Source organism: Bombina bombina, chromosome 5, assembly GCF_027579735.1.
Source record: "Bombina bombina isolate aBomBom1 chromosome 5, aBomBom1.pri, whole genome shotgun sequence".
In the NCBI taxonomy this organism is placed as follows: Eukaryota; Metazoa; Chordata; class Amphibia; order Anura; family Bombinatoridae; genus Bombina; species Bombina bombina.
In genome coordinates, this window is record NC_069503.1 from 122,549,488 (window position 1) to 122,575,627 (window position 26,140).

The window sequence follows — 26,140 nt, forward strand, 5'->3', positions numbered from 1 at the left end:
TTCTAGAGGATTCCTCTGATACAAATGTTGATACCTGCGTATGTTGTGAGGAGGACTGGGTAGACCAGCCTGCTCAATTATGTTCTGTATGCTGCAATAGGGTGTTCTCTTCTAACAATGTTGAGATGTTTGAGAACACTGAGCCGTCTACCTCTGAGGATTCCTCATCCCGTGAGGTGTGTTCCCTAGAATCTTATCCTACACATGCAGTTCCCCTAAGTGCCATTCATTACTCCTTCGTCTGAGGTAGACTTTTTTCCACCGGAGGTTACTGCGTGTTTTCGTATGGCCATCTCTATGGCTTTAGAGAGTTTGCCTCTTCCGCCTACGGGCAAGCGAAGGGTTAATCCGTGCTCTCCTACACATGGACCGTCATGTATAATGACGATTGTTCCAGATCTGTCATCTTGGGGTGCGGTTCCCTCTGAGGCTTCAGAGGTAGAACCTCTGGGGTCGAAATCGCCTGATTTTGATTCCTTCGACTGGGGAGGATTTGGCTTTTAGACCTAGAGTGGCACGCCTACGTTTACTACTGAGAGAGATTTTGTCGATGTTAGAGCTTCCTAGTCCTGATCCGTCAGGTGGATCTCAGTACTCTATATCAGATGAGGATCTTGATTAGACGAGTTAGAGTTTTGTCACTTGGATTGTTTCTGGTTATATCGACTTTGATGGTTGAGATGGATGTCTTCCGCTGGAAGCTTCTAGATCTCTGTTCGGGGTGATGTTCCCTCGATTTCATAGATGTTTAAGCCGCAGAGCTTGTTTTTTTATCTTTGCAATGTGTGGGGGGATTTGAATGGAGTTAATAAATAACAGATATTGTACCAAATATATAAATCATTACAGGTATGATATATACCAGTGCTGTATAATAGTATATAGTAATTTAGATACGTATCTGTTGTGGATTCTTTAAAAAGCAGGACCAAACAACTAGAATACTAATTGTATAGAGAAATACACATTAGAATTTTTTTAGAAAAGAATACCACAAAAATAATAAATAGCAAACTCCAACTTGTATATGGATATAGGATTACTCTAAGCATTAAAAATGTTCCATAACATTCATACTTTAAATTTTTATTAGGTACTAGGAACAACCATTCACACAGTAGTAGCAAGAAGAAATTAAAAACACTTGAACCCAGTTAACATGGGAATAATTAAGTAAGCAACAATGATATTGATTTGCCTAGTGCCCACAGAGGAGAAATTGTAAAATAAGCTAAGCCCTTACAATCCGAGGGCTGAATTTACTTTTATTATTACTTCTTAAATAATGGGCACCAGTTATCAACAAAAGTTAGTAGAGGCTAGATTTCTGTTTTTAACATGGGTAAGCAGTTAAAAGCGACAGACAGGAGAGAGCAAGCTGCTCCTGCTGGACCCCTGACGCGCGTTTCACAGAACGCTTCCCCTCTTGCTCATCATTTGGATATTCTATCGAAGTGCATGCTTTTTATGGAAATCTTGTGAGTGTGCAGTGTGATTTAAAAGTTATAATCTACACTTGAGTCTGCGCTTCTCTCCATTTGTCATTACAGCTTTTGTTTTCATTGGGATCCCTGGAGTTGCCCTAATCTAAGAGGAGCTGCTGGACTATTCAGCACTTTAACACTTTGATAGATTGATCTTTATATATGCTTTTTTAAAGTGAGTACTATATTATTGTGTCTCTTTGGACTGACCATATGTTATCGGACTATATATAAAATCGGTCTATTGAATATTTATTTATGGTTCACTAAGATTATTATAACAACTCTCATTTAGTATTTTAACTTTGTATTTATATCACATAATTTAGATATAACAGCGCTTTGTGGTGTATATTTGTATACACAGTTGCTTTTCATACAGCTCTCCCGGTGTTGGGGATTTTATCCTAGTTCCCCCGTGGCAGTTTTGTCTTGGTCTCTTCCCTGTCAGCAGGGAGAGAGTGTTTTCTGGGGTATGTGAATCAGGATTTTCCTTCCAATCATCCTTGGGGGGGTTTTCAGTCGAGCATTTGGCTCTGAGGTTTGGTCTTCTGGATACATGCCAGTCGGGGCCTCTTGGTGAGTGGATTATTTCAGAGTTATTGAGTTCCTCCTGCGTAGACTGGAGGGTCTCGAATTTGGTGGTGGGCGGAGGCCCACTACGGCTCTTGACAGCAATCCATTCTCTGAGCGTGCTCTTCCGGAACAGATGTTCCTTACGATCATCCGTTTGATCTGACTAGCCAGACATTTTTGAATGTGTATCTTAAGAAAGCAGATCGAGTTTCTCAGTTGAGGTCCGCAGGACTAAGGGGCTGAAGGGATTATTTTCCGGCCTAGCAAACTGTAGGCTTGGAGTTTGAATCTTGCTGTGGCAGTTTTCTTAGTTCTGAGGAGGTCTATTTTAACTTTCTCCTTTTCGGCCATGTCACTCTTTTTTTTTTAGGATGGCTCAATCCTATCTGGAGTGGGCGTCTGTGAAACTTTGGCTCCATTTTTGTTCTTGGGTTTAGAGGCTCGCTGTCATGAGAGTTCCCTTTTTGCAGGAATCTACCGGGTCAGGGTCTCTTTGCGTCTTGGGATCTTTTCGACCAGGGCAAATTGTGAGGGGTCGATTTGGACCTAGCCGAGAGAAGGTTTTTTTCTGAATGGTTTTCTTTCCTTTAGCTCGTACCTGGTTCCTCATCACCTATTTTAGGTGTGGAGGACTCCCTCTCTTTTTGTCGGGAGGAGCTAGCTTGTCCGGTCTCTCTTCTCGATCCTGGAGTTTTCTTCTTCACCTATAGAATGAGCTGGTGAAGGGCTTGTGTAGCTAGTTCTTGTTTGAAGGGGCAGCCTGCCAGGATAGCCTGTTGATTGGCTTAGCTGCCTGGCATGCGGAGGTTGCAGATAGATACCAGCTGTGATTCCTTTCTCTGGTATGCTCTTTTGCAAACAGTTTTTTGCTATCTGTTTGTGCTCCAGTTCCAGAGATTGATTGATTGATTGATTTTCCAGGTATTCAGTTGTTTTTGCTAGGGCACTGCCTACGACAGGGCCGGCAAGTCCATTCCTTGCTCCAATTGGGGTTGGATCTTCATTCAGGAGTTACATCGGGTTACCTTTGTACCTGTTCAGGAGGTAGTCTTTGAATCTTATTCAAGGACCTATTTAGTTTGTAGATTGTTTTCTTCATGTCATAGGTTCCTGTGTTGCAATTTGCAACATATTCTTCTTTATTGTGGTCTTCCCTTTAATAAGGCTATCCGAGTTTTTTCTCCCTAAGATGGTCGTATCCATTGTCCAAATGGGAAGAGGTTCTTCCTTTTTTGGGGAATCTTTCCTTGAGGTTCTGTCAAACTTAATCAGAGTAGTAAGTTTTTCCTTTATGTTATTCATATCTGGGGAGTGCAAGGTTTTGGAAGCTCGTTAACTTCCTCCTTGTTAGTGGAGGAGTGTTTTTCGCTGGCTCTAGGAGACAGCGGGACATGAGCCTCCTCAGAGGTTTATGGCTCAGTTCGAGTTCAGTGACTTTTTTTTGGGGTCTCTGACATGAGATCCTATGGTTCTGGTTGTTGGGCAGCTGCTTGGTCCTCCTAACATTCTTATTTTTATTTTTTTCTTCTATCAAGGAGGCCTTCGGGAGTTTGGTTTTCTTGCAGGCTGTGCCCTCAGGTTGGGCCGCCTCTTATTTATTCCCTCCCGTTAGCATTCAGTGTCCTCTGTAGCTTGGGTATAATTTTCCCACAAGTAATAAATGCAGCAGTGGACTCTCCCTGTATTTAGAAAGAAAACATAAATTATGACTTACCAGATAATTTCCTTTCCTTCAATACAGGGAGAGTCCACAGCTCCCGCCCCTTCCTCTCTGGTGGGCGGCCCTAAATTTAAGTTGTTTTTCTTCTGGCACCTTTTTTCACCCTGATATTTCTCCTACTGTGCCTTTTTCCCTCGCCAGAATGACTGGGGGATGAGGGAAGTGGGGGAGGTATTTAAGCCTTTGGCTGGGGTATCTTTACCTCCTCCTGGTGGCCAGGTTCTGTATTCCCACAAGTATTGAATGCAGCTGTGGACTCTCCCTGTATCGAAAGAAAGGAAATTATCTGTTAAGTAATAATTTATGTTTTTACCACTCCCCCTGTTTGTAGAGCCCCTCTATATACTTCTCTTGATTTCTGGGGAATAGTTATTAATTATTGTTTATTTATAGAATAAGTAACACGTTGCTTACTGTGTGAGTTACAGGTGTTTATATAATAAGTAACCCGTTGCTTACTGTGTGAGTTACAGATGTTTATAGAATAAGTAACACGTTGCTTACTGTGTGAGTTACATGTGTTTATACAGTAAGTAACACGTTGCTTACTGAGTGAGTTACATGTGTTTATACAGTAAGTAACACGTTGCTTACTGTGTGAGTTACAGGTGTTTATACAATAAGTAACATGTTGCTTACTGTGTGAGTTACATGTGTTTATACAATAAGTAACACGTTGCCTACTGTGTGAGTTTATAGAATAATTAGCATGTTGCTTACCGTCACCTAGATTACGAGTTTTGAGCGCTATAGGGAAAGTAAAGAACGCAACAAAAGTTGCGTTACTTAACCCCCTATAGCGCTGCCGTTACAAGTTTAAAAAAACCCGGCTTGTGTGGGTAATATGGCTGCGTTAAGCTCCATACCGCACAAAAAAGCAGCAGTGTTTTGACGGCTAAAAAAAAGTCTAACACCTGCAATCGCAGAAACAAACGCTCCGTAACGCAGCCCCATTGATGTCTATGAGAGAAAAGAAAATACGGTTTAAACCTAACACCCTAACATAAAACCCACGTCATAACACCCATAATTTGCTGCCCCTGACATCGCCGACGCCTGTCTACAGTTATTAACCCCTAATCTGCCGCTTCCGATATCACCGCCACCTAAATAAAATTATTAACCCCTATTCCGCCGTACCCCAACATCGCCGCAACTAAATAAAGTTATTAACCCCTAAACCTCTGGCCTCTCACATCACTACCACTAAATAAACCTATAAACCCCTAAACCGCCAGCCCTCCACATCGCAACAACCTATATTAACCCCTAACATAATCCTAACCCTAACGTAACCCTAACACCCCCTAACTTTAACATAATTAAAATAGATCTAAATTAAATTTACAATTATTAAACTAAATACAAACTTACCTGTCAAATAAAACCTAAGCTAGCTACAATATAACTAATAGTTATATTGTAGCTAGCTTAGGTTTTATTTTTATTTCACAGGTAAGTTTGTATTTATTTTAACTAGATAGACTAGTTAGTAAATAGTTATTAACTATTTACTAACTACATAGCTAAAATAAATATAAACTTACCTGTGAAATAAAACCTAAGCTGTCTTACACTAAAACCTACCATTACAAAATAAAAAAAAACTACCATTACAAAAAAAAAAAATTATCCAAAAAAATAAAGATTGTTCCTATTCTAATACCCTTTTTCTTCTGTTATGTGTGATCAGTCCACGGGTCATCATTACTTCTGGGATATTATCTGCTCCCCTACAGGAAGTGCAAGAGGATTCACCCAGCAGAGTTGCTATATAGCTCCTCCCCTCTACGTCACCTCCAGTCATTCTCTTGCACCCAAAGACTAGATAGGAGGTGTGAGAGGACTATGGTGATTATACTTAGTTTTTATAACTTCAATCAAAAGTTTGTTATTTTACAATAGCACCGGAGCGTGTTATTACTTCTCTGGCAGAGTTTGAAGAAGAATCTACCAGAGTTTTTCTTATGATTTTAACCGGAGTAGTTAAGATCATATTGCTGTTTCTCGGCCATCTGAGGGAGGTAAAAGCTTCAGATCAGGGGACAGCGGGCAGTTGAATCTGCATTGAGGTATGTAGCAGTTTTTATTTTCTGAATGGAATTGATGAGAAAATCCTGCTATACCGTTATAATGACATGTATGTATACTCTACACTTCAGTATTCTGGGGATGGTATTTCACCGGAATTACTCTGTAAAAGTACATTAAACCTTTTAATAGGTATTTAATTCATGTTAAACGTTTTTGCTGGAATGTAGAATCGTTTGCATTTCTGAGGTACTGAGTGAATAAATATTTGGGCATTATTTTTCCACTTGGCAGTTTGCTTGTTTTGATTATGACAGTTTCGTTTCTCTCTCACTGCTGTGTGTGAGGGGGAGGGGCCGTTTTTGGCGCTCTTTGCTACGCATCAAAAAATTTCCAGTCAGTTACACTTGTAATTTCTGCATGATCCGGTTCATCTCTAACAGAACTCAGGGGTCTTCAAACTTCTTTGAAGGGAGGTAGATTCTCTCAGCAGAGCTGTGAGATTTATGTAGTGACTGTGTTTTAAAACGTTGCTCTGTGATTTTTATGTTTAAAATTTAATTAGTGTTGCTTTACTAATGGGAACAAACCTTTGCTAACAAGTTGTGTTGTTTTTAAAGAGTGATGCTATAACTGTTTTTCAGTTCATTATTTCAACTGTCATTTAATCGTTTAGTGCTTCTTTGAGGCACAGTACGTTTTTGTTAAATAAGATTGTAACCAAGTTGCATGTTTATTGCTAATGTGTTAAACATGTCTGATTCAGAGGAAGATACCTGTGTCATTTGTTCCAATGCCAAGGTGGAGCCCAATAGAAATTTATGTACTAACTGTATTGATGCTACTTTAAATAAAAGCCAATCTGTACAAATTGAACAAATTTCACCAAACAGCGAGGGGAGAGTTATGCCGTCTAACTCGCCTCACGTGTCAGTACCTGCGTCTCCCGCCCGGGAGGTGCGTGATATTATGGCGCCTAGTACATCTGGGCAGCCATTACAGATAACATTACAAGATATGGCTACTGTTATGACTGAAGTTTTGGCTAAGTTACCAGAACTAAGAGGCAAGCGTGATCACTCTGGGGTGAGAACAGAGTGCGCTGATAATTCTAGGGCCATGTCTGATACTGCGTCACAGCTTGCAGAGCATGAGGACGGAGAGCTTCATTCTGTAGGTGACGGTTCTGATCCAAGCAGATTGGATTCAGATATTTCAAATTTTAAATTTAAATTGGAAAACCTCCGTGTATTACTAGGGGAGGTCTTAGCGGCTCTTAACGATTGTAACACTGTTGCAATACCAGAGAAAATGTGTAGGTTGGATAAATACTTTGCGGTACCGGCGAGTACTGACGTTTTTCCTATACCTAAGAGATTAACTGAAATTGTTACTAAGGAGTGGGATAGACCCGGTGTGCCGTTCTCACCCCCTCCAATATTTAGAAAGATGTTTCCAATAGACGCCACCACTCGGGACTTATGGCAAACGGTCCCTAAGGTGGAGGGAGCAGTTTCTACTTTAGCTAAGCGCACCACTATCCCGGTGGAGGATAGCTGTGCTTTTTCAGATCCTATGGATAAAAAATTAGAGGGTTACCTTAAGAAAATGTTTGTTCAACAAGGTTTTATATTGCAACCCCTTGCATGCATCGCGCCAATTACGGCTGCGGCAGCATTTTGGATTGAGTCTCTGGAAGAGAACCTTAGTTCCGCTACGCTGGACGACATTACGGACAGGCTTAGAGTCCTTAAACTAGCTAATTCATTCATTTCGGAGGCCGTAGTACATTTAACCAAACTTACGGCTAAGAATTCAGGATTCGCCATTCAGGCACGTAGGGCGCTGTGGCTAAAATCCTGGTCGGCTGATGTAACTTCTAAGTCCAAATTACTTAATATACCTTTCAAGGGGCAAACTTTATTTGGGCCCGGTTTGAAAGAAATTATCGCTGACATTACAGGAGGTAAGGGCCACGCTCTACCTCAAGACAAAGCCAAAGCTAAGGCTAGACAGTCTAATTTTCGTCCCTTTCGGAATTTCAAAGCAGGTGCAGCATCAACTTCCACTGCACCAAAACAGGAAGGAGCTGTTGCTCGTTACAGACAAGGCTGGAAACCTAACCAGTCCTGGAATAAGGGCAAGCAGGCCAGAAAACCTGCTGCTGCCCCTAAGACAGCATGAACCGAGGGCCCCCGATCCGGGACCGGATCTAGTGGGGGGCAGACTCTCTCTCTTCGCCCAGGCTTGGGCAAGAGATGTCCAGGATCCCTGGGCGCTAGAGATCATATCTCAGGGATACCTTCTAGACTTCAAATTATCTCCCCCACGAGGGAGATTTCATCTGTCAAGGTTGTCAAGAAACCAAATAAAGAAAGACGCGTTTCTACGCTGTGTACAAGATCTATTATTAATGGGAGTGATCCATCCGGTTCCGCGGTCGGAACAAGGACAAGGGTTTTACTCAAACCTGTTTGTGGTTCCCAAAAAAGAGGGAACTTTCAGGCCAATCTTGGATTTAAAGATCCTAAACAAATTCCTAAGAGTTCCATCGTTCAAAATGGAAACTATTCGGACAATCTTACCCATGATCCAAAAGGGTCAGTACATGACCACAGTGGATTTAAAGGATGCTTACCTTCACATACCGATTCACAAAGATCATTACCGATATCTAAGGTTTGCCTTCTTAGACAGGCATTACCAGTTTGTAGCCCTTCCATTCGGATTGGCTACGGCTCCAAGAATCTTCACAAAGGTTCTGGGTGCCCTTCTAGCGGTTCTGAGACCGCGAGGAATTTCGGTAGCTCCGTACCTAGACGACATTCTGATACAAGCTTCAAGCTTTCAAACTGCCAAGTCTCATACAGAGTTAGTTCTGGCATTTCTAAGGGCGCATGGATGGAAAGTGAACGAAAAGAAGAGTTCTCTCTTGCCTCTCACAAGGGTTCCATTCTTGGGGACTCTTATAGATTCTGTAGAAATGAAGATTTATCTGACAGAAGACAGATTAACAAAGCTTCTAAATGCATGCCGTGTCCTTCATTCCATTCAACTCCCGTCAGTAGCTCAATGCATGGAGGTGATCGGCTTAATGGTAGCAGCAATGGACATAGTACCCTTTGCACGCCTACATCTCAGACCGCTGCAATTGTGCATGCTGAGTCAGTGGAATGGGGATTACTCAGATTTGTCCCCCACTCTGAATCTGGATCAAGAGACCAGAAACTCTCTTCTATGGTGGCTTTCTCGGCCACATCTGTCCAGGGGGATGCCGTTCAGCAGGCCGGACTGGACAATTGTAACAACAGACGCCAGCCTTCTAGGTTGGGGCGCTGTCTGGAATTCTCTGAAGGCTCAGGGACAATGGAGTCAGGAGGAAAGTCTCCTGCCAATAAACATTCTGGAATTGAGAGCAGTTCTCAATGCCCTTCTAGCTTGGCCCCAGTTAAAGACTCGGGGGTTCATCAGGTTTCAGTCGGACAACATCACGACTGTAGCTTACATCAACCATCAGGGAGGGACAAGAAGCTCCCTAGCAATGATAGAAGTATCAAAGATAATTCGCTGGGCAGAGTCTCACTCTTGCCACCTGTCAGCAATCCACATCCCGGGAGTGGAGAACTGGGAGGCGGATTTCTTGAGTCGCCAGACTCTTCATCCGGGGGAGTGGGAACTTCATCCGGAGGTCTTTGCCCAAATACTTCGACGTTGGGGCAAACCAGAGATAGATCTCATGGCGTCTCGCCAGAACGCCAAACTTCCTCGCTACGGATCCAGATCCAGGGATCCGGGAGCGGTTCTGATAGATGCTTTGACAGCACCTTGGAACTTCAGGATGGCTTATGTGTTTCCACCCTTCCCGCTGCTTCCTCGATTGATTGCCAAAATCAAACAGGAGAGAGCATCAGTGATTCTAATAGCGCCTGCATGGCCGCGCAGGACTTGGTATGCAGATCTAGTGGACATGTCATCCTGTCCGCCGTGGTCTCTACCTCTAAGACAGGACCTTCTGATTCAGGGTCCATTCAAACATCAAAGTCTAACTTCTCTGAAGCTGACTGCTTGGAAATTGAACGCTTGATTTTATCAAAACGTGGGTTTTCTGAGTCGGTTATTGATACCCTGATACAGGCTAGGAAGCCTGTTACCAGAAAGATTTACCATAAAATATGGCGTAAATACCTATACTGGTGTGAATCCAAAGATTACTCCTGGAGTAAGGTTAGGGTTCCTAGGATATTGTCTTTTCTACAAGAAGGTTTAGAAAAGGGTTTATCGGCTAGCTCATTAAAGGGACAGATCTCAGCTCTGTCCATCTTGTTACACAGGCGTCTGTCAGAAAATTCAGACATCCAGGCCTTTTGTCAGGCTTTAGCTAGGATCAAGCCTGTGTTTAAAACTGTTGCTCCGCCATGGAGTTTAAACTTAGTTCTTAACGTTTTACAGGGTGTTCCGTTTGAACCCCTTCATTCCATTGATATAAGATTGTTATCTTGGAAAGTTCTATTTTTAATGGCTATTTCCTCGGCTCGAAGAGTCTCTGAGTTATCAGCCCTACATTGTGATTCTCCTTATCTGATCTTTCACTCAGACAAGGTAGTTCTGCGTACTAAACCTGGGTTCTTACCTAAGGTTGTCTCTAACAGGAATATCAATCAAGAGATTGTTGTTCCATCCTTGTGTCCAAATCCTTCTTCAAAGAAGGAACGTCTTCTACACAATCTGGATGTAGTTCGTGCCCTCAAGTTCTACTTGCAGGCAACTAAAGATTTTCGCCAAACTTCTTCCCTGTTTGTCGTTTATTCTGGACAGAGGAGAGGTCAAAAAGCTTCTGCTACCTCTCTCTCTTTTTGGCTTCGTAGCATAATACGTTTAGCCTATGAGACTGCTGGACAGCAGCCTCCTGAAAGAATTACAGCTCATTCCACTAGAGCTGTGGCTTCCACTTGGGCCTTTAAGAATGAGGCCTCTGTTGAACAGATTTGCAAGGCTGCAACTTGGTCTTCGCTTCATACTTTTTCCAAATTTTACAAATTTGACACTTTTGCTTCTTCGGAGGCTATTTTTGGGAGAAAGGTTCTTCAGGCAGTGGTTCCTTCTGTATAATGAGCCTGCCTATCCCTCCCGTCATCCGTGTACTTTTGCTTTGGTATTGGTATCCCAGAAGTAATGATGACCCGTGGACTGATCACACATAACAGAAGAAAACATAATTTATGCTTACCTGATAAATTTCTTTCTTCTGTTGTGTGATCAGTCCACGGCCCGCCCTGTTTTTTAAGGCAGGTACATATTTTTTAAATTATAATTCAGTCACCACTACACCCTTGGCTTCTCCTTTCTCGTTGGTCTTTGGTCGAATGACTGGAGGTGACGTAGAGGGGAGGAGCTATATAGCAACTCTGCTGGGTGAATCCTCTTGCACTTCCTGTAGGGGAGCAGATAATATCCCAGAAGTAATGATGACCCGTGGACTGATCACACAACAGAAGAAAGAAATTTATCAGGTAAGCATAAATTATGTTTTTTTAAAAAAAACACCCCAAAATAAAAAAGCCTTATCTAGAATAAACTACCAAGGGCCTTTTGGGGGGCCCTTAAAAGTGCTTTTTGTAGGGCATTACCCTAAGTTAAACAGCTCTTTTGCTAAAAAAAAAAAAAAAAAAACACCCCCGAAAAATATACATTACACAAAATGACAAACAAATTATCAAAAATAAAAAAATGATTCCTATTCTAATACCCCAAAATAAAAAAAACAATCTAGAATAAACTACCAATGGCCCTTAAAAGGGCCTTTCTTTCATGTAATTGGCAAGAGTCCATGAACTAGTGACGTATGGGATATACAATCCTACCAGGAGGGGCAAAGTTTCCCAAACCTCAAAATGCCTATAAATACACCCCTCACCACACCCTCAATTCAGTTTTACAAACTTTGCCTCCTATGGAGGTGGTGAAGTAAGTTTGTGCTAAGATTTCTACATTGATATGTGCTTCTCAGCATTTTTGAAGCCCGTTTCCTCTCAGAGTACAGTGAATGTCAGAGGGATTTGAAGGGTGTATCGCCTATTGAATGCAATGGTTTTCCTCACAGGGATCTATTTCATAGGTTCTTTGTTATCGGTCGTAGAGATTCATCTCCTACCTCCCTTTTCAGATCGACGATTTACTCTCATATTCCATTACCTCTACTGATAACCGTTTCAGTACTGGTTTGGCTATCTGCTATATGTGGATGGGTGTCTTCAGGTAAGTATGTTTTCATTACTTAAGACACTCTCAGCTATGGTTTGGCACTTTATGTATTTATATAAAGTTTTAAATATATGTATTGTACTTATATTTGCCATGATTCAGGTTTCAGTATATTTCCTTTTGCAGACTGTCCGTTTCATATCTGGGAAATGCATTTTTTAGAAATGTATTTCTTACCTGGGGTGTAGTCTTTTTTTCAATTGACTGTCATTTTTCAAATTCGCGGGCAGAATTTGGTTTGTGAGGGCGCAAAACACTAAGGTTTATTGTGTCATTCTTGTCGCGAGATTTTTTTTGTCGCGAAGTTACGTTCGTCTTAGTTGACGCCGGGTCCTTTCACAAGGTTGCGTCATCTATGATAATATATTTTCATTATTTTAGACCCCATTCCTATTTGCCTCTTGCCTTTTTTTTATGTCAGAGGGCTATTCTGTTTGCATTTTTTCCCATTCCTGAAACTGCCATATAAGGAAATTGATAATTTTGCTTTATATGTTGTTTTTTTCTCTTACATTTGCAAGATGTCTCAATCTGATCCTGTCTCAGAATTCACTGTTGGATCCCTGCTGCCCGATAACAGTTCTACCAAAGCTAAGTGCATTTGTTGTAAACTTGTGGAGATTAAGCCTCCAGCTGTGGTTTGTAATAGTTGTCATGATAAACTTTTACATGCAGAAAATGTATCCATCAGTAGTAGTTCATTACCTGTTGCTGTTCCCTCAACATCTAATGCATAAGATATACCTGTAAATTTAAATAATTTATTTCTGATTCTATACAGAAGGCTTTGTCTGCCATTCTACCTTCTAATAAAGGTAAAAGGTCTTTTAAAACTCGACTGAAAACATGCTGAATTATCCTTCTCTGATGAAGATCTATCTGATTCAGAAGATCCTGCCTCAGATATTGACACTGATAAATCCTCTTATTTATTTAAATTGGAGTATATTCGTTCTTTGTTAAAAGAAGTGTTGATTACATTGGATATGGAGGAAACTAGTCCTCTTGATATTAAAACTAGTAAACATTTAAATTCTGTTTATAAACCTCCTGTGGTTATTCCAGATGTTTTTCCAGTTCCTGATGCTATTTCTGATATGATTTCTAAGGAATGGAATAAGCCTGGTACTTCTTTTATTCCCTCTTCATGGTTTAAAAAGTTGTATCCTTTGCCAGAAGTTAGATTGGAGTTTTGGGAAAAGATCCCCAAAGATGATGGAGCTATATCTACTCTTGCTAAACGTACTACTATTCCTACGGAGGATAGCACTTCTTTTAAAGATCCTTTAGATAGGAAACTTGAATCTTATCTAAGGAAAGCTTATTTATATTCAGGTCATCTTCTTAGGCCTGCAATTTCTTTGGCTGATGTTGCAGCTGCTTCAACTTTTTGGTTGGATACTTTTGCGCAACAAGTATCGGATCATGATTTGTCTAGCTTTGTTAAGTTGATACAACATGCTAATAATTTCATTTGTGATGCCATTTTTGATATTATCAAAATTGATGTTAAATCTATGTCTTTAGCTATTTTAGCTAGAAGAGCTTTGTGGCTCAAATCTTGGAATGCTGATATGACTTCTAAGTCCAGATTGCTATCTCTTTCTTTCTAAGGTAATAAATTATTTGGTTCTCAGTTGGATTCAATAATTTCAACTGTTACTGGAGGGAAGGGAGTTTTTTTGCCTCAGGATAAAAAAACCTAAGGGTAAATCTAAAGCTTTTAACCGTTTTCGTTCCTTTCGACAAAATAAGGAACAGAAACCTAATCCTTCCCCCAAGGAATCTGCTTCCAATTGGAAGCCTTCTTCAAATTGGAATAAATCCAAGCCATTCAAGAGATCAAAACCAGCCCCCAAGTCCGCATGAAGGTGCAGCCCTCATTCCAGCTCAGCTGGTAGGGGGCAGATTAAAATTTTCAAAGATGTTTGGATCAATTCGGTCAAAAATCATTGGATTCAGAGTATTGTCTCTCAGGGGTACAGAATAGGATTCAGAGTGAGACCATCTGTGAGAATATTTTTTTTTCTCACACATTCCGGTAAACCCAGTAAAGGCTCAGGCTTTTCTGAAGTGTGTTTCAGACCTGGAGTTATCAGGGGTAATCATGCCAGTTCCATTTCAGGAACAGGGTCTGGGGTTTTATTCAAATCTCTTCATTGTCCCAAAGAAAGAAAATTCATTCAGACCAGTTCGGGATCTAAAAAATTTGAATCGTTATGTAAAAGTACCTACTTTCAAGATGGTGACTATACGGACTATTCTGTCTTTTGTTCAGCAAGGGCATTATATGTCCACAATAGACGTACAGGATGCATATCTTCATTTTCCGATTCATCCAGATAGTTATCAGTTTCTGAGATTCTCTTTTCTAGACAAGCATTACCAATCTGTCACTCTACCTTTTGGCCTAGCGACAGCTCCAAGAATCTTTTCAAAGGTTCTCAGTGCCCTACTCTCTGTAATCAGAGAGCGGGGTATTGCGGTGTTTCCTTATTTGGACGATATCTTGGTACTAGCTCAGTCTTTACATTCTGCAGAATCTCACACAAATCAACTAGTGTTGTTTCTTCAAAAACATGGTTATAAGATCAATTTACCAAAAAGTTCTTTGATTCCTCAGACAAGGGTCACCTTTTTAGGTTTCCAGATAGATTCACTGCCTATCACTCTCTCTCTCTCGATATGTAAGTACCAACTTTCAAAATGGTGACTATAAGGACTATTCTGCCTTTTGTTAAGCAAGGGCATTATATGTCCACAATAGACTTACAGGATGCATATCTTCATATTCCGATTCATCCAGATCACTATCAGTTCCTGAGATTCTCTTTTCTAGACAAGTATTAGCAATTTGTTGCTCTTCCTTTTGGCCTAGTGACAGCTCTAAGAATCTTTTCAACGGTTTTAAGTGCCCTACTCTCTTTAATCAGAGAGTGGGGTATTGCGGTATTTCCTTATTTGGACGATATCTTGGTACTCGCTCAGTCTTTACGTTCTGCAGAATCTCACATGAATCAACTAGAGTTGTTTCTTCGAAGACATGGTTGGAGGATCAATTTACCAAAAAGTTCTTTGATTCCTCAGACAAGGGTAACCTTTTTAGGTTTCCAGATAGATTCAGTGTTCATGACTTTGTCTCTAACAGACAAGAGATATTTGAAATTGGTTGCAGCCTGTCGGAAACCTTCAGTCTCAGTCATTCCCTTCAGTAGCTATGTGCATGGAAGTTTTAGGTCTCATGACTGCAGCATCAAACGCAATCCCCTTTGCTCGTTTTCATATGAGACCTCTCCAACTTTGTATGCTGAACCAATGGTGGAGGGATTATACAAGGATATCACAATGAATATCCTTAAATCCCAATGTTCGATTTTTCTCTTACTTGGTGGTTAGATCACAATTGTATAATTTTAGGGGTCTCTTTCGTCCGTTCAACCTGGACTGTGATCACAACAGATGCGAGTCTTTCAGGTTGGGGAGCTCTTTGGGGATCTCTGACAGCACAAGGAGTTTGGAAATCTCAAGAGGCGAGATTACCAATCAATATTTTGGAACTCCGTGCGATTCTCAGGTCTCTTCAATTTTGGCCTCTGTTGAAGAGAGAACCGTTCATTTGTTTTCAGACAATGTCACAACTGTGGCATATGTCAATCATCAGGGTGGGACTTAAGCTATGAAAGAAGTATCTCGGATACTTGTTTGGGTGGAATCCAGCTCCTGTCTAATTTCTGCGGTTCATATCCCAGGTCTAGACAATTGGGAAGCGGATTACCTCAGTCATCAGACTTTACATCCGGGAGAATGGTCTCTCCACTCAGATGAGTTTTCTCAAATTGTTCAGATGTGGGGGCTTCCAGAAATAGATCTGATGGCATCTCATCTAAACAAAAAACTGTCCAGGTACTTGTCCAGGCTCAGGGTTCCTCAGACGGAAGCAATGGATGCATTGACACTTCCTTGGTGTTATAAACCTGCTTATATTTTCCCGCCTCTTGTTCTTCTTCCAAGAGTGATCTCCAAGATCATCATGAAGCAATTGTTTGTGCTGCTGGTAGCTCCAGCATGGCCTCACAGGTTTTGGTATGCGGATCTTGTTCGGATGTCCAGTTGCCAACGTTGGCCACTTCCACTAAAGCCAGACCTTCTATCTCAAGGTCCGTTTTTCCATCAGGATCTCAAATCATTAAATTTGAAGGTATGGAGATTGAACGCTTAGTGCTTAGTCATAGAGGTTTCTCTGACTCAGTGATTAATACTATGTTGCAGGCTCGTAAATCTGTTTCTAGAAAGATTTATTATCGAGTTTGGAAGACTTACATTTCATGGTGTTCTTTTCATAAATTCTCTTGGCATTCTTTTAGAATTCCTAGAATTTTACAGTTTTTTTCAGGATGGTTTGGATAAAGGTTTGTCTGCAAGTTCCTTGAAAGGACAAATCTCTGCTCTTTCTGTTTTATTTCACAGAAAGATTGCAAAACTTCCTGATATTCATTGTTTTGTGCAGGCTTTGGTTTGTATCAAGCCTGTCATTAAATCAATCTCTCCTCCTTGGAGTCTTAATTTAGTTTTGAAGGCTTTACAGGCTCCTTGGCTTGAGCCTTTGCATTCTTTGGACATTAAACTACTTTCTTGGAAAGTGTTGTTTTTTTTGGCGATCTCTTCTGCTAGAAGAGTTTCTGAATTATCTGCTCTCTCTTGTGAATCTCCTTTTCTGATTTTTCATCAGGATAAGGCGGTTTTGCGGATTTCATTTAAATTCTTACCTAAGGTTGTGAATTCTAACAACATTAATAGAGAAATTGTTGTCCCTTCCTTGTGTCCTAATCCTAAGAATTCTTTGAAGAGATCCTTACATTCTTTGGATGTGGTAAGAGCTTTGAAATATTATGTTGAATCTACTAAAGATTTAAGGAAGACTTCTAGTCTATTTGTTATATTTTCTGGTTCTAGGAAAGGTCAGAAGGCTTCTGCTGTTTCCTTGGCTTCGTGGTTAAAGTTTTTGATTCATCAAGCTTATTTGGAGTCGGGTCAAGCCCCGCCTCAGAGAATTACAGCTCATTCTACTAGATCAGTCTCTACTTTGTGGGCTTTTAAGAATGAAGCTTCAGTTGATCAGATTTGAAAAGCAGCAACTTGGTCTTCTTTGCATACATTTACTAAATTCTACCGTGTTGATGTATTTGCTTCTTCGGAAGCAGTTTTTGGTAGAAAAGTTCTTCAGGCAGCTGTTTCAGTTTGATTCTTCTGCTTATGATTTAAGTTTTTTCCTTTCATTTATGAGAACAAACTTATATTTTGGGTTGTGGATTAATTTTTTCAGCGGAAAATGGCTGTTTTTATTTTTATCCCTCCCTCTCTAGTGACTCTTGCGTGGAGTTCCACATCTTGGGTATTGCTATCCCATACGTCACTAGCTCATGGACTCTTGCCAATTACATGAAGAAAACATAATTTATGTAAGAACTTACCTGATAAATTAATTTCTTTCATATTGGCAAGAGTCCATGAGGCCCACCCTTTTTATGGTGGTTATGATTTTTTTGTATAAAGCACAATTATTTCCAAATTCCTTTGTTGATGCTTTTTTACTCCTTTCTTTATCACCCCACTACTTGGCTATTCGTTAAACTGAATTGTGGGTGTGGTGAGGGGTGTATTTATAGGCATTTTGAGGTTTGGGAAACTTTGCCCCTCCTGGTAGGATTGTATATCCCATACGTCACTAGCTCATGGACTCTTGCCAATATGAAATAAATGAATTTATCAGGCAAGTTCTTACATAAACTATGTTTTTGTAGGGAATTGCCCTAAAGATAGCAGCTCTTTTAGTGAAAAAAAATTGCAAAGACCCACTAATATTACAAACCCCCAAACCCACAAAATACATTTTTTTTTTAATCTAAAACACCTAAGCTACCCATTGCCCTGAAAAGGGCATTTGTATGGGCATTGCCCTTAAAAGAGCATTTAGCTCTTTTACTGCCCAGACCCTAAACTAAAAAAAAAAACATATAAAAAAGCCTAACACTTCCCTCTGACAATCCACTTACAGTTTTTGAAATCCTGTTTGAATGATCTTCATCCCGGAGTTTAAATCCTGATCCAGGCGACTTCTCCGCCGGAATAAAGATCGTTCAAGCGGGACTTCAAAAACTGTAAGTGTATCGTCTTGGGGTTAGTGTTAGTTTTTTTTTTAAGGGTTTTTTGGGTGGGTTTTATTTTTAGATTAGGGTTTGGGCATTAAAAAAGCTAATTGCCCTTTTAAGGGCAATGCCCACTCAAATGCCCTTTTCAGGGCAATGGGTAGCTTAGGTTTTTTAGAGAGGTTTTTTTTATTTTCTGGCTTTGGGGGGGGTTTGTAATGTTAGTGGAACTTTGTATTTTTTTCAGGTAAAGAAGCTGTTTAACTTAGGGCAATGCCCTACAAAAGGCCATTTTAAGGGCCCTTGATAGTTTTTTTTTTTTAAGGGTATTAGAATAGGAATAATATTTATTTTTTTGGATAATTTCGTTTTTTTTTTTGTAATGGTATGTTTTTTTATTTTTTGTAATTTTAGGTTTTAGTGTAAGGTAGCTTAGGTTTTATTTGACAGGTAATTTTGTATTTATTTTAACTAGGTAGTTATTAAATAGTTAATAACTATTTACTAACTAGTCTACCTAGTTAAAATAAATACAAGCTTACCTGTGAAATAAAAATAAAACCTAAACTAGCTACAATATAACTATTAGTTATATTGTAGCTAGCTTAGGTTTTATTTCACAGGTAAGTATGTATTTAGTTTTAAATAGGTAATATTTAGTTAATAATTGTAAGTTTAATTTAGCTATATTTTAATTATGTTAAAGTTAGGGGGTGTTAGGGTTACTTTAGGGTTTGGGGTTAATAGTTTAATTTAGGTTGTTGCAATGTGGATGGCTGGCAGTTTAGGGGTTAATAGTTTTATTTATTATATTCCGCTGTGGGGGGCTTTCGGTTTAGGGGTTAATAGGTTTATTATAGTGGCGGCGGTGTAGGGCTAAATAACTTTAGTATATTGGGGGCGATGTGGGCGGAGGGCAGATTAGGGGTTAATATTTAAATAGTGTTTGCAATGCGGGAGGGCGGCTGTTTAGGGGTTAATAATTCTAGTATAGTGGTGACGATGTTGGGCAGCGGCGGAATAGGGGTTAATACATTTTATTAGTGGCGGCGATATTGGGAGCGGCAGATTAGGGGTTAATAAATGTAATTTAGTGTTTGCGATGCGGGACGGCCTTGGTTTAGGGGTTAATAGGTAGTTTATGGGTGTTAGTGTACTTTTTAACACATTAGTTATGAGTTTTATGTTACAGCTTTGTAGCGTAAAACTCATACTACTGACTTTTGATGGAGGTACAGATCTTGTAGTTTTAGGCTGTAACGCTCGCTTTTTAGCCTCACCGCAAAACTCGTAATACCGCCGCTATGGAAATTCCATTAAAAAACGTAATTTTTAGGAGTGCGGTACTGACGTTGCGTTACAGGCTAAAAGGCTTGCGGTACACCTATACCGACAAGACTTGTAATGGCTGCGTTGCTGTTTTAACGCTGAAAATATGGTATAAAAGACAAACGCACAAATTTGTAATCTAGCTGTGTGGGAGTTATGTGTGTTTATAGAATAAGTAACATGTTGCTTACTGTGTGAGTTACAGGTGTTTATAGAATAAGTAACATGTTGCTTACTGTGTGAGTTACATGTGTTTATACAATAAGTAACACGTTGCTTACTGTGTGAGTTACACGTGTTTATACAATAAGTAACACGTAGCTTACTGTGTGAGTTACATGTGTATATACAATAAGTAACACGTAGCTTACTGTGTGAGTTACAGGTGTTTATAGAATAAGTAACATGTTGCTTACTGTGTGAGTTACAGGTGTTTATAGAATAAGTAACACGTTGCTTACTGTGTGAGTTACATGTCTTTATACAATAAGTAACACGTTGCTTACTGTGTGAGTTACACGTGTTTATACAATAAGTAACACGTAGCTTACTGTGTGAGTTACATGTGTATATACAATAAGTAACACGTTGCCTACTGTGTGAGTTACATGTGTTTATACAATAAGTAACACGTTGCTTACTGTGTGAGTTACATGTGTTTATACAGTAAGTAACACATTGCTTACTGTGTGAGCTACAGGTGTTTATACAATAAGTAACACGTTGCTTACTGTGTGAGTTACACGTGTTTATACAATAAGTAACATGTTGCTTACTGTGTGAGTTACATGTGTATATACAATAAGTAACACTTTGCTTACTGTGTGAGTTACAGGTGTTTATAGAATAAGTAACACGTTGTTTAACTCCTTAACAACACACGTCGTACAGAGTACGTCAAACACAAACTGGTCTTTGAAGACCAACAACGTACCCTATACGTCGTTGGGGGTTAAAGCGGCTGGAAGCGATCCTGATTTCCTGCTTTCAAGGTATTGCCATGATGCCTCGTTATTGAGACATCACTGCAACACCTTTTTTCAAACACTGATGCAGAGAGAGCCACTCTGTGGCCCTCTCTGCATCGGCCAGCGTTGGTGCCTATCGTAGGCGGGTGGGCGGCCCATCGCTGGATCACTTCCGGCCAAGTGTCGGATCAGTCCCCGGTGCGTGCGATATGCACTAATATGTGCATCGATTGTGGTCTTGCTGGGAGCGGGTGGGAGTAGGAGAGTGGGGGAAATTATGTTTTCAAAAAATGCACATTATTTTGAAAAGTGGGTACTGGCAAACAGCACCCAATAGTGAGAGGGGGGAGGGTTAGAGAGCTGTTTGGGGGGGGGGGGGCTCAGGGAGGTTGGGTGGTAAGGGGGGATCCTACACTGCAAAAAAATGTTTTTAAAAAAAAAACTTTTTTTTTTTATACTGACAGACTTTCTGCCAGTACTTAAGATGGCAGGGACATTTGTGGGGTGTGGGAGGGAAGAGAGCTGTTTGGGAGGGATCAGGGGGTGGGATGTGTCAGGTGGGAGGCTGATCTCTACACTAAAGCTAAAATTAACCCTTCAAGCTCCCTACAAGCTACCTAAATTAACTCCGTCACTTCTGGGCATAATACAAGTGTGGTGCGCAGCGGCATTTAGTGGCCTTCTAATTACCAAAAAACAATGCCAAAGCCATACATGTCTGCTATTTCTGAACAAAGGGGATCCCAGAGAAGCATTTACAACCATTTGTGTCATAATTGCACAAGCTGTTTGTAAATTATTTCAGTTAGAAACCTAAAGTTTGTGGGAAAATGGAAATTTATGCTTACCTGATAAATTTATTTCTTCTACGATATGACGAGTATACGGATTTCATCCTTACTTGTGGGATATTAACCTCCTGCTAACAGGAAGTGGCAAAGAGCACCACAGCAGAGCTGTATATATAGCTCCTCCCTTCCCTCCACCTCCAGTCATTCGACCGAAGTTAGGAAGAGAAAGGAAAAGCCAAAAGTGCAGAGGTGACTGAAGTTTAACAAAAAATATAATATATACCTGTCTTAAAATTAACAGGGTGGGCCGTGGACTCGTCATATCGTAGAAGAAATAAATTTATCGGGTAAGCATAAATTTCTTTTTCTTCTACAAGATATGACGAGTCCACGGATTTTATCCTTGCTTGTGGGATACAATACCAAAGCTACAGGACACGGATGAAAGGGAGGGACAAGACAGGAACCTAAACGGAAGGTACCACTGCTTGAAGAACCTTTCTCCCAAAACCAGCCTCAGAAGAAGCAAAAGTATCAAATTTGGAAAAAGTGTGAAGAGACGACCAAGTTGCAGCCTTGCAAATCTGTTCAACAGAAGCATCGTTTTTAAATGCCCATAAGGAAGCCACAGCTCTAGTAGAATGAGCCGTAATTCTTTCAGGAGGCTGCTGTCCAGCAGTTTCTTTTTTTTTCTTTTTTTTTTTTCTTTTTATTATTTATTTATAAACCAACAAAATATCCAGACATTATCTGTAGCAGAAAAGAATTGTGTTACATGCACATATTAATCTTACCACGCAGGGTAATTCGAAACAAAACTTAACAAATACTATATCAAGTAGCACAAAAAAAGAGAAAAAAAAATAAAAATGTACATATATACCTATTTGTATCAGCTTAATTATCTGGGTATATAATTATACTTTGCCTAGCAATTTTCTCCTTTTCTCTCTCCTCCCTTCTCTTATTTCCAATTTTGCATTGGCATTAGATTGATGTTGGTGTATTTTTATTCTTGTATTTAACAGCCCCCCCAAATCAAACTAATTAAAACAAAAAAAAAGGAAGAAGAAAGAATCCCTCCAATTCTCCCACCCCCAACCTCATTCCACATTTCAGAGTATGCTGTGATTTGCCACATTCTAGGGTGGCAAATTTACGCCCATTCAGGTGGTAAGCTACCTAACTGCACCAAGATGTCAAAAAAAGTTGTTTTCTTTATACCAGAGATTAATTGATCTTGGATTAGGGGGGGATAGGATTTTATTATACCCAGCCATTTTTGAAGATATTTTTCCAAATTCCCTTCTATAAATAAATCACTAGAGTATTGTTCTATAATAATTGTATTGGCCACCACCGATTTATATTTTTGAAAAGATATAAATCTATTAGATTTCCAGTTTAATAAAATTGTATTACGAGCAGCCAATATAATTGTGTTAATTGTCTTGTAATACTTATTTTCCGAAGGTTTACACAGGAAGAAAACCTAATGGACCTATCTTATATGGGACTTCTAAACTGAGAGATAACCAGAAATGTATCTTATTCCAAAACTGATAAATTATCGGGCAGCTGTCCAGCAGTTTCATACGCCAGATGGATGATACTCTTCAGCCAAAAAGAAAGAGAGGTAGCCGTAGCTTTCTAACCCCTACGCTTTCCAGAAAAGACAATGAATAATGAAGATGATTGACGGAAATCCTTAGTCGCCTGCAAGTAAAACTTCAGGGCACTGACCACGTCCATGTTATGCAACATACGCTCCTTCTTAGAAGAAGGGTTAGGACATAAAGAAGGGACCACAATTTCCTGATTAATATTCTTATTAGAAACAACAAGGCGAATCACATTGTAATGCTGAAAGCTCAGAAACTCTACGAGCAGAAGAAATAGCAACCAAAAACAAAACTTTCCAAGATAACAACTTAATATCTATGGAATGCATGGGTTCAAACGGAACCCCTTGAAGAACATTAAGAACTAAATTCAAACTCCAGGGTGGAGCAATTGGTCTAAACACAGGCTTGATTCTTGTCAGAGCCTGACAAAAAGACTGAACGTCTGGAACATCTGCCAAACGTTTGTGTAGTAAAATTGACAAAGCAGAAATGTGTCCCTTTAAGGAACTCACTGATAACCCTTTCTCCAATCCTTCTTGGAGAAAAGACAGAATCCTGGGAATCCTAACTTTACTCCATGAGTAGCCCTTGGATTCACACCAAAAAAGGTATTTACACCATACCTTATGATAGATCTTTCTAGTGACAGGCTTACGTGCCTGAATCAAAGTATCGATGACCGAATCAGAGAATCCCGCTTTGATAAAATCAAGCGTTCAATCTCCAAGCAGTCAGCTGCAGAGAAATTAGATTTGGATGTTGGAAAGGACCTTGAATGAGAAGGTCCTGTCTCACTGGAAGTTTCCACGGAGGCAGAGAGGACATGTCCACTAGATCTGCATACCGAGTCCTGCATGGCCACGCAGGCGCGATTAGAATTACTGAAGCTCTCTCCTGTTTGATCCGAGCAATCAACTGGGGAAGGAGAGGAAATGGTGGAAACACATAAGCTAGGTTGAACGACCAAGGTACTGCCAAGGCATCTATCAGTTCGGCCTGAGGATCCCTCGACCTGTATCCGTATCTTGGAAGCTTGGCATTCTGTCGAGACGCCGTCCGATCCAATTCCAGTCTGCCCCATCTGCGAATCAATGAGGCAAATACCTCCGGATGGAGTTCCCACTCCCCCCGGATGAAAAGCCTGTCGGCTTAAAAAATCCGCTTCCCAGTTGTCCACTCCTGGGATGTAGATTGCTGATAGATAACAAGAGTGGGCCTCCGCCCATCGAATTATCTTGGATACTTCTGTCATCGCTAAGGAACTCCTCGTTCCTCCCTGATGATTGATGTGAGCCACAGTCGTAATGTTGTCCGGCTGGAATCTGATGAATTTGGCCGAAGCCAATTGAGGCCACGCCTGAAGCGCATTGAATATTGCTCTCAATTCCAGAATATTGATTGGAAGTAGAGACTCCACCTGAGTCCGTACCACCTGAGCCTTCAGGGAATTCCAGACTGCACCCCAGCCTAGTAGACTGGCGTCCGTCGTCACTATCACCCACGAGGGTCTGCGGAAACACGTCCCTTGGGACAGATGATCCGGCGACAACCACCAAAGAAGAGAGTCTCTGGTCTCCTGGTCCAGATTTAGCTGTGGAGATAAATTTGCATAATCCCCATTCCACTGTCCGAGCATGCACAGTTGTAGTGGTCTGAGATGAAATTGAGCAAACGGAATGATGTCCATTGCCGCCACCATCAATCCAATTACCTCCATGCACTGAGCCACTAATGGCCGAGGATTGGACTGAAGGGCTCGGCATGTATTTAGAATCTTTGACTTTCTGACCTCCGTCAGAAAAATCTTCATGGCTATAGAATCTATCAAAGTTCCCAAAAAAGGGAACCTTTTTCTGTGGAACTAGTGAACTTTTTTCTAGATTCACCTTCCATCCGTGAGTTCTCAGAAAGGACAACACTGTGTCTGTATGAGATTTTGTTAGATGATAAGTCGACGCCTGAATCAGAATATCGTCAAGATAAGGCGCCACTTCTATGCTCCGCGGCCTGAGAACCGCCAGAAGGGACCCTAGAATCTTCGTAAATATTCTGGGTGCTGTGGCCAACCTGAAGGGAAGAGCCACAAACTGAAAATGTTTGTCCAGGAAGGCAAACCTTAGGTACTGATGATGATCCTTGTGGATAGGAATATGAAGGTATGCATCCTTCAAGTCCACGGTAGTCATATATTGACCCTCCTGGATCATTGGTAAAATTGTTCGAATAGTCTCCATCTTGAAAGATGGGACTCTGAGAAACTTGTTTAGACTCTTGAGATCTAAAATTGGTCTGAACGTTCCCTCTTTTTTGGGAACCACGAAAAGATTTGAGTAAAACCCCCGCCCCTGTTCTAGTCTTGGAACGGGACGAATTACTCCCATAGTAGAGAGGTCTTTTACACAACGTAAGAACGCCTCTCTTTTTATTTGATCTACAGACAATCGTGAAAGAAGAAATCTCCCTCTTGGGAGAATATTTTTGAATTCCAGTTGATACCCGTGGGTCACGATTTCCAGTGCCCAGGAGTCCTGAACATCTCTTGCCCAAGCCTGGGCAAAGAGAGAAAGTCTGCCCCTACTAGATCCGGTCCCGGATCGGGGGCCGCCCCTTCATGCCGTCTTGGTAGTAGCAGCGGGCTTCTTGTGTTGTTTACCCTTGTTCCAAGCCTGGTTGGGTCTCCAGACGGAGTTGGCCTGAGCAAAATTCCCTTCCTGTTTCGTGGAGGAAGAGGAAGAAGAGGGTACTCCTTTTAAAGTTCCGAAAGGAACGAAAATTATTCTGTTTACCCCTCAATTTAACAGTTTTATCCTGAGGTAGGAGATGACCCTTACCTCCAGTTATGTCAGAAATGATTTCCTTCAAGTCAGGCCCGAATAAGGTCTTGCCCTTGAAAGGAATAGCCAAAAGCTTTGACTTAGATGACACATCAGCAGACCAAGATTTTAACCATAATGCTCTACGCGCTAAAATGGCAAATCCAGCATTCTTAGCCGCCAATTTAGCAATTTGAAAGGCGGCATCTGTGATAAAAGAATTAGCCAGCTTGAGAGTCTTAATTCTATCTAAGATGTCCTCTAAAGGAGTCTCGGTCTTAAGAGACTCTTCTAAGGCCTCAAACCAAAAGGCCGCCGCAGTTGTAACTGGTACAATGCATGCCGTAGGTTGCAAGAGGAAACCCTGATGAATAAAAAATTTCTTTAGAAGACCCT

General features: G+C 40.7%; 1 protein-coding gene across 2 annotated transcripts in view; it reads left to right on the plus strand.

Annotated features, from left to right (window-relative positions):
* Positions 1–26,140, plus strand: part of LOC128659245 (zinc finger protein OZF) — a 73,983-nt gene that overhangs the window by 19,383 nt on the left and 28,460 nt on the right. The window lies entirely within an intron of this gene.